Below are 12,266 nucleotides of genomic sequence, written 5' to 3'. Positions count from 1 at the left end.
GGATACCTGCAGTATTATTTAAAACAGGCTATATGCAGAGTCCACATGAAAATTTAAGCAGTGCCAAATTTTACCACCCAAAACCCAAACACTGTTTAAAACACATTCCCAGGAGAATATCATGCTATTTTCTGAGGAAACGCAGTGTTGTAAGCGCTAGTTTTAACCTGGAAAGCTTACCAGTCATTGCCCAGAGCACAGTTATTGATCTAAGTGCTTCTCACAAAGGCTAGCAAAAGCTCATTTCTACAGGAACTGCACTCCAGCTGTTTCCACAGAGATGCATTTCAGAGTGTGCACCTTGCTGGCATCCTCACCTACCAGAAGACAAATACTGAGACCTTTGCAGCATATCCAGAAAACAGCTGAAGATACATCAGATGCAAGATGATGAAGTAGGTAAATCTATAAAGCACTTACCATCTTTCCTGGGGATTTAATTTAAACACAGAAAGATAGGGAAATATTTAAGAAAGGATCAGTGTTTTAATATATTAGCATGAAAATTGTATGGCTGTTTAACCAAAATGATATGACATGCAGACCCCACTCATCTGGTACACATATAGCTAATTATTAAACACTTAATTGTAGTGTTCAAATAGCATCATTTGTGTAACTGCAAGTTGAGTGAAACTGGAGTAAGGCATAAGAAGTAAAAACAAAATGGCATCTTTTTATTTATCCTCTCCTGTTTTATTTTGGTGCTGGGTGTTCATCAAGGGTGAAGAAATAGGACAAGCAACTGGTGTATTTGTTAACATTCATCAAACCAGTAATATTTTAATTGTCCATTCAGCTATAAAAAGTAAGCTTTAAATACCTTTATTTCTGCTGGTATGGTAAATCAATTATACATAAGGAGTGACCTGGATTCTCATTCTTGTGTAACAGACTCATTTAAAATTCAAGCTGTCCCAGTACAAATCTACTAAGACAGTGGCAGATTTGCGATTCTAGTGCTTTTTCAGCACTTCTCATTGATTTACTGGCAAAAACAGCCCAATTACTGCTTTTCTTTGGCTGTGAAGCTATGGGCTCAAACAGAGATTAGAAACCAAAATGTGCTGTAGTTTTAACAGACCAAACCACAAAACTGTTTTCTATTCTCTTTCATTTTTCTAGATTAAAGAAACTCTTGCTCCTCTACACACTCTCAAAATGACAGTTCTAAGACTGACAGCATAAATATCTAAAATATTTCTCTGTTTCATAGGAATATTTGTATTATAGATGACAAGATAAGACAAGTGACAGTTAACTCTTCAATTTAAACTGATAGTATTCCTTAGAAACAACTGACGGCCTCTTTTCTGGACAATCTTTGTTACTATTAATAATGTGATATCTTTTAGCAGATCTCCAGCCAGAAGCTATCAGACTTTTGAGGAGATCTCCAACAATGGACTGTTAGGACTTCCACTGACTACAATCACCCAGACTTCATCATTGGCATCTCATCTGGTGATTGGTGCTCACAAATCCAAAGGCCTCCCATCACACATCCTTCTAAAGCACTAACACATTTCTGAGAAACCTGCTCAATCCATCCTAGTCAAGCACAGTATACACAGACTTGGCAAGGATTCTGAAATATTTTTTCATCTACTAAGGCAAAAGTTTGCATTTATTGAGAAAACAACAGTACTTCTATCCATTTTTTTTCTGACCTTGGGCACTGCTGCAGTTTCTATTTTGTGGTGAATCAAAATAACATTTCAAATACAAGTACACTGTCACCTTTGAGAACATAATTCAGTTCATATTAACAAGGTTGTGTAAGCTTACTGTGAAAACAATCTTGAGAACTCTGATTTTTAATTGAACAGATTGATATTCCTTCAAGAGGAACACCTGAACATTTAATCTCATATGAAGAGCTTCACAAAGCTATAAATCCCTGCAGCTAGCAGTGGGGGACAGGACATTTTCCCAGATTCTGGCTTGTGAACAAAAAGAAACATCTAAATAAATGCTGTATGTTAAATCTGCAACTGTGTAAATAGGTAACACCAAGAACATAGCATGACAGCTTCAGAAACTGCCCTTTTCAAAATCTGACAGTTTATCTGCACAGAGATAAAAATAATTTTTTTTACTAACCAAAAAATTACTGCACTGATATTCTCTGATATTACATACATTTATTCATACATGTATTAAAGATTGCAATCCAGCATAACTAGATAAATTTAAACAATTTTAGTCATAAGATACATAAGATACCTCTACTGTATATTTTGAGGGAAGGTGTACTTCATATTCAAAGTATATCACTAGGAAATATGGAAATATTGTTACTTAAATAATAAGACCTAGGGCTTCTGTTGATTTTTCCTTTTTCTTGCCAAAGGAAATCAATCAAGTTTTCAAATAAACAAACATGTATATGGAATACTTTTTTGAGGCACTTTTAATATTTAAATTTCAACACTACTTTTTATGGTAACATTTTTTTCTGTCACTACTATGATTTGACTCCAAAACCTTTCACCACTCACCTTCAAGACAACTCAGATATAATATATTCAAGGTATTTAGTGTGTCAAATTAGTTTTAAAAGGGGCCATAAAAGCTCAGGTAGTCCTGAGAATATATTAATGATCCTTTAAATGCCAATTAAGATTGTAAATGTCAAAATAATTACATAAAGTCTTTATTGTGACTGCAATAGCTGTTTTTTGAAAAAATAATGGTTAACAAAAGCATTAAATATAAAAAGACAAGTTTTAGACATAAGTAGACTCATTAGGATGTGAAAAAGCAACATTGTCAATGTTTAGTGATCCTAGATGTGTATTTGAAAACATAAGAAAGGTTCACTGACCATACGATGTTCATCAATTTATCAAATACATACTTACAGCATTAAAAGGCATTCAAAATTTAACACTTTTTAAAATGGGATTTCCGAACTTTAAAATATTGATTTGAGGCATTAAAATAACTGCTCAAAGAAAACTGCTATAGATGAACTTCAAACTGCAGTTCTGCTTATAGCTATGCTTATGTTAGAAGAAGTGTTAAATATTTACTTTCTTTTTCCTTCCCTATTCCTGCGTTCCAGACCCAAAGTTACAGAAACAGCTCAACAATGACTTCAGGAAGATTGCTATATTAATGTCTCATGATTCTCTAAACAATAATCTCTTCCTATCCCGAAGTTTTATATAAATGCAAACACTTCTGGTTTGCAGTTATGTGAAAAGAGCCTTACATCAGCAGCTGTGGCACAGTTCATTCAGGAGAAACAGAGGAAAATGTCCTACAGCTACTGACTTCATGTACTTAAATTCATTGTTCTGACTGGCAGAAATGAGCTGTAGCCAAATTACTGGTACTGCATCACAACTTTCTGCCACTCTGCATTGTACATTTCCCTTGAAACACGAGGGAGCAGGCAGCTTAACAACAGCATGGAAAGACCTGTACAGAACAACAGCCTGACTTGCTGTTTATTTTATTCAGCTAAGGGTGGGGTAGGGAACAAGAGAGATTTCCACATGTAATATATGACAACATTGTTAGATCCAAGCTCAAATATCATACTGGTTCACCCACAACAGAAGTTCTGATTCAAGACATTTGTACTTCTTTAAGATTAAAACATTAACATTGCTTTATTCAATTAATACTGAAGCATCATCAGGGACTGCACCATCTACAAGCAAAGCCATAGTGTAGAGCTATGCCTCAGTAAACAGCACAGTAAGCTTATTCACTCTCAAAAAATGAGCACTCCAATTCATCAGGTCAAGTTTTGAAGTTAAAATTTACTTGTAATACAAAATGGACAACACTGTGAAGGGCCAGTCTTTCGAAACCCAGAACCAGTTTTCTGTACTAAAAGGGTCAAGTAGCACCACATAAAGTGAAGACAAGGAAGATTCCCAGTTCATCTACTCCAGGAATACTGGGGTAGCACCAATTCTAATGGAAACAAGGTAGTCACAAATCTAAGACACAAATCATCTCCTTTAGAAATGTCACTGTTAAGAAAGAGTGGTGACAAAAACACTGTTCTGCAGACACTTAAAGATGTCCGGCTGAAAGTAAAGCCATTCTTTAGAACCAGTTTAGGAAGGTATTGCCTAATAAAGTTACAAAAGACCATAAAGGATAGATCGAAAGATTGAGACAAATCAAAACAAAATAACAAGGAGATAGTTTTCTTTTGTAGGCAGGTCTGCTGGGCAAACTAAGACAATATTTTAACATTTTTCCAAGACAGCAGCAGTGTTATTTCACCATTAAGTATTCAGATTTCCTCAAAAACTCACAGGTAAATGGGTAAAGGATAACACTACCAACACTGTCAACAGCAGAGAGGATGTTTATTTGGTAAAAAATGACAAGTATTCACAGTTCTACATTAGGCATCATATAAAAATCCACCGGGTTAAAAAACACATTAAAAAACAGTGAAGAAGCAGATTTGCAAGTAATTAGGTAATGCAACATAGTACTCCATGCCAGACTACACAAACTTCTAAGAGAAATATGTAGAGGTCTGTGGGCGAAAAGGTGACACCGTATTTAAATGTCAAGCTATGCAATGCCACAGCCACTGAAGCAAAGCACTTCAAGACACAGACTTGAGCATTCTAAATAATCATTTAACACCAAAAAACACCTCAAGAGACCAATTTCTCTCTCAGTGAGGATTTCTGTTTAATTAGCAGCTTCAGTTAAGCTCATCCCCCCAAATGAAAATTTAAGTTGCATAAGAGATAATATATGCGGATATCATATCTTACTACATATTTATAAAACAAGTGGTGTGATCTTATCTGGAATTCCTTGTGTGCCATTGATCACTGAAAGTCAAAAGCAGTGCTGCAGAAAACAGGGTTCACAGAAAGGCAATACACATGATCAAAGTATAAAACCAACAATCATCACACTAGAAGGCAGAATGCTTTATAAGAATCATATCAAAACCTGTAAGTGTCAAGATTAATGTTTATGTGAATCACGATGTCTCAAATATGAAAAACAACTTCTATTGAAAGAAACAACGTTGGACTTACAAAGTTTTTAGAACCCAATTGTGCACAACATTGCAGATGTCAAACAGAACTTCTCATAAAAATCCTTTAAATATAAAGATTTCTATGACCATTTGCCCACCTGGAGTTGAATCTTAGAAGAGGCATCATAGGCATTATGAAGGACTCAGGGGGGTCCCATCGATGCGCATAAATAAATATACATAAATAAATAAATGTCTTTCAGGGGTGTCCACTGACAGGGCAAGAATCAATAGGCAACAGCTAAAACACAACATCTAAACATGAGGAAAAACCTTTTCACTGTGAGGGTGACTGACTACAGGTTGCCCAGAAAGGTTGTGGGGTCTGCATCCTTAGAGATATTCAGAAGCCGTCTGGACATGGTCCTGGGCAACTTGCTCTTGGTGACCCCACTTGGGGAGAGAATTCAGTGCCTTGTATTACATGCTTTTATTACAAGCATTGTAACTTGGTGATAGATTTTTCAAGTTACAATAAGCTTCAAAAGTTAAAAGCAAGAGGATTAAATTGGAGATGTGAACTAAAAGCTTCCATTGACTTTACTAGTGATTTGGCTCAAGGAAGTATTATCAGGGGAAAAAAACCTGAACAAATCACAGTATATTTAACTATTCTCTTCACTCTAAAACAAAACTAGTCCACTGCCTGGATCAATGTTGCTTAAATAGTATGTATCTGAGGCACATTAGGAAAAATATCTTTTAATTCTATACTTGGATACTACTAAATCTCACTTTAAGCCATGCATCAAGCCATGCATGTGTATTCCTAACCACAATCAGAAAACTGGTTTCTTAGGTTCTTTATCCTGTCTCTACAGTTTCATGTGAAAGTAATCTCAGATTCCCCACTATGATTTATTTTACAAGCTCTTCTGACAAAAACTACAGTTCTTCTGCATGTTTTACCTCACGTAGTCTCCCTTATCCCACATGTATGCATATCCCTCCCTACCAAGTACCAGAACAGGCAGGACAAGCAAATTCTTTGTCATATTCAGACTGAGAACAGACAGGCTCATCAGCTGGCAGGTCAAATAATATTACTTATTTGGCCTTTCCTACCTACCCGTATTTTCAAAACCTTTCAGGAATTCAAATGCAACAAGGGCTCTATTCTGTCAGAGTTTGACTGAAACTGGCAAGTAGACAGAAATGTTACTAGGGGAAATCTGGGAAGAACTGACTAAACCACAAGACATAAACCAAACTTGCCTGGGGAGCTTACAGACTCACAAGCTGCCTATCTTTTGCTTCTGAGTATGCACAACTTAGCCTGGGTGGCTATGTATTGCCTAAACCCAGGATTTATAAACAAAGTAAAACAGAAATTAACACAAAAGCTGACTGATTGTCCAAACACAGCTCTGAGCTCCTACCCTTCCATGGTTGTGTAAAACTCAAATGAGCTTAAGGATAGAGGGAACAATGGCAGAAATCCAACCACTTATTAAATCACTGAGGCACTTGCAGGGTTAACTGTTCAGCTATCCTGAACAGCACACTGATCGCATCTTAGCTGCCTTACCCGTGGTTTTAAAGGAACCCCTAAACGTTTCCTGTTCTGCACTGAGAGCAACAACTAGACACTAGCAGTATAAATAAAGTGCCAGGAAGAATACAGGACACTACTGGCACTCTCAGGGGCATGAGGTCCATTACTGAAGTAATATGCTCAAAAAAGGGAAAAATCCTGAATTCAGATTGCTAAACTGTCAGAAGGAGAAAGCAAAAGTGATAAAAAATTTTAATTATTTGTTTTGTGTGTGTTTTTCCGTTCTCTCATATCAACTATAGCCATTTCTTAAGAGAAATACAAAACTATGTATTGTACTATTGCATGTAGATCTCCTCAGATTCAGAGGGTCTGCAATAATTTGTCCATTGCTCCTCTTCATTAGTTTAAAGTTCTAAAAATTATTTACTTAGCTTTCAGTATTTGCAAAAATTATTTTTCATTCATTGAACTTATACGTTTTCAAACAACAATAATGTTCAAATATTCACTGAAACTATCAATCAATCTGGTTTAAGTACAATTGCTTTTGAGTTGAACCATCAGACAATTTCTTATGCAGAGATTCAACTTAGGTTTGTATTTGTTAATTACAAAAACTGTCAGGAAGTGAGAAGAGGTACAAAGTGAAGTTCTATTACTTATCACTTGATCTGCCCACACGTTTATAAACTCATAGACTAATTCTTAGTAATTAACTAATTCATAGTTAATTACTTTTATTTCCTTGAAAAGTACTTCCAAGTTTAAAATGCTATGGTGCTTGGTGGAGATCTTGCCAAGCCATATCAAGTTATGATAACATCATGAAGTGCCCTACCTCCTTAATGCTCTCATTAGATTTTGAATGCAAAAGCTTATGATTACATTTACATTCAAAAATATAATTTCCCATACTGCATGTAAAAGAGCAAGATTTAAACTTTGATTTCATCTTTGGCAAGGATGAAATGACTGTTTAATATTCAAAAGTATTTATTTTTAGAATATTAGAATACATTTTATCTATCTACCAGACAAATGCATATGGATCTAAAGAATAACCACCATATAATACTTCACAGCAACTGTCAGGCTAATGGCTTATTCATGCAAAAGTCAACATAAAACATCTACTCTGCTAACAAGTATGAACTTGCTTGCAAACAATCTAACAATCAAAACCACTGATAAAAAACTCATCTTCCTATGAACTTCTCCTACATCTCCCCACCACACGCACGCTACTTGTAAAATTTTAACTAATTTGCTAATTCAGCCATATGACTATTTTTATTCTTTACAGTTCAGGTTAGTAAACCTCTATGGACTTGAGTCTTTTCTTACTCCACACCATGAATATGTATCGTACGACACAGCCAGGTGCTGTGGATATTTAATCTGTTTTAAGGCTATACTTTAGCTTCATTTTGACAAGTTCTGTTCTGAGATTAAGGTTAAGTAAGTCCCAGAATGGTGTGAACTTTTTTTTGTAATAAATGATGGTACTTCCACCCAAATTAACTCAAAACTGTTCTAGACAGATCATATCATCATGCTTTAGTAAGTTCTTCTCAATAGAGCCAATACAATGTATATTTGCTATCAGACAAAAGCACCAGCTAAGGCAGTGGGACAAGCCTATCCACACGCATTTTCAAAGACATTAAGCCAGTACCCACTCTACCTTAAATTTCACTGTTTTACAAAAACATCCTGGTCAATTTTGTGAACAGTCTTCCATTTACTCTGAAAATCTGATGGATGCTCTTGGAAGAATCCAAGCTACCACTCAAAAATTTTTTGAAGTATATCCAGTTGTTACAGAAGACATCAGGATTTTTAACATCAGTTGCACTTAGAACTGCCAGAAGAGGTAATTAATTGGCAAAGTATTCCTCTGAAAAGATTGAAATCAATAGTCAACTTTACAGAAATTTGTCCTCTGGAAAAATGCCAGCAATGTCCATAAGACATAATTAAAAATCAGCAGCCCTGCTCAATAATTAGTCATTCTACCTTGCAGTAATATGGGAATAAAGACATATCTCACAGTGATCAACCTTTTCAGTCCCTTCTCTTTGTAGTACATTTGGGCATTTGATTCAAATCCCTTTCAACTTTCATCACCACTGTAGAAAGGGTGCAGGTCAAGTCTGCACAAATTCTGACAGAGGTTGGCTATTTTGGTAGCTGGAGCTACCACATCTTCAACTACAGCAAAGCAGTGAAAACACAAAGCCTGTTCACAAAGTAAAATCTGAGGAATCTTAGCATTATAATTTTTAAAGCTCAAGAAATTGTGGATATCATCTGTGGTGGAAGCTACCAACAAGGATACGGATTGACTGAGGGAAACAATGTGACTGATCATGACATGAACAGGGAGAAAGACCATCTCTTTTCTGTATTTGTATCACATGAGTCAATTCTACAGGAAACATTCCCAAAGCAGAGACATCTCACAGTCGAGAAAGCAGATTTTTTTCACTTTAGTAAAACCTAGTATTTCTAAATTAATTGGGCTGCTTTTGTCACCCTTAGCATTTATTTTTCAGCAGTACTTTACTTTACAGAGTTCAGATAAAGCTAGATTCTTGCATGTATTCATGCTTTCAACGTTCTTTTATCCTTTTCCTTTGTGCAAATGTCAAAGCTACTCCCTTTGACAATTACTTTCACTTGGAACAATCTTACTACTTTGTTGCTAAAAGAATGAAATAAAGTGAAACCCAGTCAGTAATACTGGAGTGATGAGATTTGACTGTGCATTTGGTGGGCCTTTATTCGTATTAATTTCTACAAAAAGCAGTATTTTCTCTAACTGACTCTGTATCAATTTCCCCGTTTTTCCTATAATGATTAAAAGATGCAAAGGCTTCTCATGCACTTTGAAAAGATCGACATTGAACTTTACAGTAATGCTGACAGTCTTCTATAAAGAATATTTTGATAAAGAGCACAAGTGTTGAAATCACATAAAAATGGTCCAAACACTTGCATGTGAAGCCCACAAAAGCAAAGTCATTGCTGCTTATGCACACTTGCTGAAAGAAACCATTACATGACGTGTTATATAAGACAAAAAAAAGGATGAAATTTCATGTGTAAGGAAGACATGTACCCTTGTGGGCTAAAATCACATTCATTGTAGCATAACTTACTGTTAGAACTGAGTAAATGCAATACTTACCTATAACACTGGAATCATCTCTAGTTGTTCAAAGAATCATGTAGTTCCATTAATCTTCCTCTTTCCAAGAAAAGTTGAGGTAGCAGAAAAAAACTCTAGAGACAGAAAAATACAAGTAAGAACCACCCACTAGAGGGGAGAAAAAAATGAATAATCTCAAAAGCAGATTCCCTACTCTGTTCAGATAGAGCTTCTTTCAATTTGTTTTGTGATTCTTACACTTACTGATAGAAAGATGCTAAAAGTGTGTCTGTCACTGCACAACTGTCACCTTAGTTCCTTCCACAACTTCAAGTTACATACCCATCAACAAAGATTCACAAAAAAGAGGGGAAATTATTATGAAATGTGAATATGTAAACTCTCAAGAAACACTGTTTTTTAAGACAGTACCTCTTGAAAAAAAGATTAAGCTTAGTCCACTGTCACCCTTATCTTTGATTCCCTTCCCTGAAGAGAAAAACTGATGAAGAACTGATCTGCCACATAGAGCACTTAAAATGAACAATAGTGCCAAAGAATAACACTGACTGCATTGGTGAATAAAGCCAAGTGCCACTACTAAACATGCTTCCCTAAATGGAGCAGCTCTATAAAGATTCACACTTACTGTTACAGTGGTTCTCAACCCTTACCTATTTACAGGCCACTAAAAATTTTCTTAACCAAAGTTAGACTCTGCTCAAAAAAATCCAGCCAGCTGAAATAGTATGCATCTCCTTTTGGCCTGGCAAATATAGCATAAATAGCATCTCCTTTTGGCCTGGCACCAACCAAATTACTATATGCACTGTGCAGTGAAAGAAAGTGGCCTTACATGAAACCAGCATACATAATGTGATACCTAATATGTAACCTCTCATGGTCTGACCTTTCTTACTGGCTTCCAGAACCTTGCAGATCTCTGAAGGGTAATACCACCTCATTCTTGCACCTGCAGCACATAACCTCATCTCTCCCATATGAGTGTTTGTTAAGGTCACTCAGCCCAATAATACATGTGTCTATGGGCAGCATGGCCTTGCTGGGAACTTTGAATGAAAGGTTCTGTTCTTATGACAAAAAGCAAGCAGTGGATAGTCAAGTTTGTAACTTCTGCATTTTTCTACTAGGTAAGACTGCTGTAGGGGAAAGCAAATTAATCGCTATGGAAAGAGGAAACTGCAAGAATTTTGTAAGGGAAATGTAAAATCATATTATATTTTCTTAAGAGCTGTAAACACTTCCATTATTGGGTCATGCTACATCTGATTAGGTAATCTACCATATCAGGAAACACTGAATTATATCAACAAAACCACATGACATAAACATAAGCAAACAATAATCTTTTAAAAAGCATGGGTGATACAAAAGTCCAGAGAGTTGGAACAAGTCCACCGATACGAATTGTCATTGCTAGCAACAGCTTGCAATTACTGTTGACCATAATGGTCTAATGGAAGACTTTCTTCATCTTCACGCAAATTCTTTTCTATTCTTAATTAGTAGTTATTGCATTTCTGTGAAACACAATGTGTTATGTATAAACATGCCGTGATAGAAACATGCTGTCCTCAGTAGTAGATCTGCCCATGCAGACGAAACTGACTGAGGGATGGATGGTTCAATGAAGTTGACACAAGGCAGAAGAAAACACTATTTGACTCAGATTAGGGTTATTATTTACTATTATTATTTTGGTTTTATCCTGCTTTATGCTCCCTATCATTGTTCAGCAAGGGAAAAGCATAAAACAGGAATACAATCTGCCCTATCAGGAATGCACCTATGAAGTTAAAGAACAAGGTGTCTTTTTTTTTTTTTAATAGTAATCCACATATGCCCCAGGAAATTCCCAGGCAAAAAGACCTTTGTGAGAAATGATCAGATTATTTCTCACAAAATTGATGAATTGCTCATGAAAATACATTGTGTGATTTGCTTTTAAAAAGGATCCACCTATCCAGTACATAGTTTGTCTAGACAGAAAAGCTACACCACCATTACCATGAGTTCAAGTTTTTACTCCTGTTTATGCTCGTAGAAGACTTGAGCAATAATTTTTTCTTCAAAAGACGACTGCATTTGGAGTTTAGCTCACGTAATTTCATAATCGACTTTTAAGTAAAAGAAAGGAACAAAGCCAAGCCTTCCCTTTTTACTGTTCTGACATTACTGCCCAAAAAGCCGACCAGGAGCCTCGGGCGGCTGGGTTTCAGTTGGGCTGCCCCGCTGCTCACGAAGCTCAACCAGTCCGAGCTCAAAGCTCGAAGCCACAAAAACACTTTAAGGAAAAACATAAACCAATAAGGTATATAATCAGCAGCTGTTTGATGTTCAACACTTAGACTTCTGTCTGTTCCCCATGTAATAACGCCGCTCCCCATGTAGTGAGGGGGCAGTCACTGCTCCATTCTGTTCGACCGGTCTCAAATTAAAAAAAAAATTGTTTTCCACTATTTCATCCTGTGATGGTGAAGGTTAAGACACATGGGGTTAAGTCTCCGAGAGCTGTGCCAGCGCACTTTTACCAGGTCTCCGCTCTGACCGCTTTGCACCGAGCC

Source organism: Geospiza fortis, unplaced genomic scaffold (genome assembly GCF_000277835.1).
Source record: "Geospiza fortis unplaced genomic scaffold, GeoFor_1.0 scaffold40, whole genome shotgun sequence".
Lineage (NCBI taxonomy): Eukaryota > Metazoa > Chordata > Aves > Passeriformes > Thraupidae > Geospiza > Geospiza fortis.
This window is presented reverse-complemented; position numbering follows the sequence as displayed.